The 2,752-nt window shown below is 43.7% G+C and overlaps 1 non-coding gene across 1 annotated transcript; it reads right to left on the bottom strand.

The window, feature by feature from the left end:
• Positions 1–964: 964 nt before the first annotated feature.
• On the bottom strand, positions 965–1,083 carry LOC145394854 (5S ribosomal RNA). The gene has a single exon (XR_013896499.1). It is a non-coding gene; the product is annotated as a 5S ribosomal RNA (ribosomal RNA).
• Between the last annotated feature and the right edge of the window lie 1,669 nt (positions 1,084–2,752).

Genomic DNA, 2,752 nt, shown 5'->3' with positions numbered 1-2,752 from the left:
AGGGAGCGTTGGAGGTGCCGTGGGTTTGGCTTAACTATCGCCTGGCGGTGCACGAAAACATCAACGCCAGTATCCTGACGTTTGATGAATCCGCAACCCACCCGTACGTTTAACCAAACCATGGTCCCCCGGATCTTCTGGGCTACAGGCGACTGTGGCTGGCTGGTTGCCCCCTTCAACGGGTCGCAGGCAATGTCAGCATGTCTGTCTTCCATGGCTGCTCAGGTCGAACTCCCGGCAGTCATATGCTCGCCCATGCCTTATATAACCTCGGATGCCTCAGTCCGATTGCATGCGAAGATGTTACGGCTTTCACGTGAACAAGTATCTCGCAACTCATTTGGGAATTGACTTCTTTAGAACTTATCGTATCTCACCAAGATTACACGACGATGGAGGAAATTTGAATAGTATCGAGAATGATCACATCACTTAATATTAGCCTTCGTAATGATGTTCGGATGCTATTTCATCAGTTAACCAAACGTGGGAACGCACAATGTTCGATATATCGAGGTAACCAAATATACAGTATAGAATATTATGGACTGTTTCTCCCCTTCTGGCACTTTCTCAATAAGCATTTCCAACACTAAAGTGAATTGAGACCGAAAGATACCTTTGAATTTACTCAAGTAAGAGGTTATGAAGTTTAAGCCAATTTAAATGTTCGTCATCTCCACTACCTGCGTGTTTTATGGAGGGGAGGAGGGAGTGTGGTCGGCTGATGTAAAACTTAATGCGAATTACATGATACGTAGATGTTTACTTCTAACTTATCTCTACAATACAAAAAAATCCTTCTTATTTTATACTTATAATACACTTACACTAGATTATAATTATTCACATTCATTCATTGCCAGACGCCATGTATCCCAAACGGGGTGGTCAAGAGCTCAGAGTTAATTGTTTTACAGGGAGGGGCACCAATCCTCCACCAACCCCACTTGACACGTAGGGATGCCAACAGCATCTGGTGTTCCCAGGCGGTCACCCATCCAAGTACTACCCAGACCCAACGTTGCTTAACTTCGCTGACTGGATGGGAAGTGGTGTACTCAACGTGGTATGGCCGTTGGCATCACTTATACTAAATTGTTCTTATTTACTAAATTACAACTATCTTACATCTAAGTTGCATTTATTTCTTAACCTAACTTACTGGCACTACATGGGTTCTTCCTCTGGGAAACAAATTTTCACCATTGGAATCTTTTTAACACAAGCACTAATATACGTTCCAAGGATGCGTGTGCGGACGGGACAGACTTACCGACTTGACTGCGAGTCCCCTTTCAAACACATCTTGCTTTGATACTCTCTCCACGATAAGCGGCACCTATCGGTCCACATAACACACCAAGTACCCCAGGGGGTCGCTTCACGTCACTAATGAATTTACAAAGAAAAATATATCCAGTGGAGAAGAGAAACCCCAGTTAACCTCCTGCCTGAGTAATGGCATAGTCACCCAGCTGGGTGGACTTGTACTCTCGTTGCCAGGGTCGTCCTAGGGGAGCTTCCCATACACACTTGCTGTCATTCAGTCTCACTCACACTTCTTCCATTCGATACTTTCGTTTCCAGCCTTCCACCAAGTGACTGACGAGCGCTTGACAGGTCCTGAAGTCCCTGCACAAATGTCCATTGTAGCACTACTATTCTCATCCACTTCAGCAGGCATGACCCACCCACCAACTACTCTGCAATCTTATTCGTAACGCAATATTTGGGGAGCGTGACACCTTCAGTGATTGTTAGAGAGGTCAGTCCCCTCCCTACAATAAAAATGTTCAGAAATGGGGGAAAGTGAACATATGGATTTCAATAATATCTCAGGACTAGGCATGCAGTTTCTATGTTTTCTCTGAATGCAAAGAAAGACACTGCACATCTACATTATTTGATATCCTCTAGCTCATTCATTTTTCATATGTCTATTTTCTTCCGTTCAGGTCAATCGTTTATTTCTTCCAGTCGTTGGTTCATTATCTCACTCTCCCTGGAATTCACTTCCCTTTATGATTTCCATTCTGTATGCTACTTTAACCGCATCATTACACAGTGTTTATCAGATACCTTTATTCTCTCTCTCTCTCTCTCTCTCTCTCTCTCTCTCTCTCTCTCTCTCTCTCTCTCACAAAAAAAAAAAAAAAAAAAAAAAAAAAAAAAAAAAAAAAAACTTTTTCTTTAACCTTACTTCTCACACACTTTCCATTCACATTTCTCTCCAGTTCTCTCGTATTACTTCCTGTTATGTATTCCTCCTCAACCTCTCACATATTACTTGTAAAACCTTCTCTTCGTAATATAGCACCATCTTTCCATCTCTCACTTGCTCCTACATACACTCTACCCACATATATCTGTCCTGTTTCTTCCTATACTACTTCATGTATTATCTCCCTTCGTTTTCCCATATAATCTCAGACACACACATACACCATCACGTATTTCCCGTCTTTTGCTCGTCCATATGCACACTCTCTCCCTTCTCTCTGTTATATCCATTTTGTATACATTCCCTTATAGTCGTGGTCATAAATATTCACCTATCCTCCTGTACCCCGCGTCTCAGGCTGGCTCCTGTATGCATGGCAAGTCACACTAGGTAAGAGAGGCTGAGAGAGAGGGGCCAGGAAGAGAAGGGAAGGTGGGGGGTGGGGCGAGTGATGATGCTGGGGTGGAGTTAGGGAGAGGAGGGGGGGTTGGTAGGGGAGGGAGAATAAAATGGGAAGTGGTGGCCACA

This window comes from Coenobita brevimanus, chromosome 28, assembly GCF_032717465.1.
Source record: "Coenobita brevimanus isolate Jiangsu-jjx chromosome 28, ASM3271746v2, whole genome shotgun sequence".
NCBI lineage: Eukaryota > Metazoa > Arthropoda > Malacostraca > Decapoda > Coenobitidae > Coenobita > Coenobita brevimanus.
The sequence above is the reverse complement of the archived record's forward strand: the minus strand, read 5'-3'. Positions and strand labels throughout refer to the sequence as shown.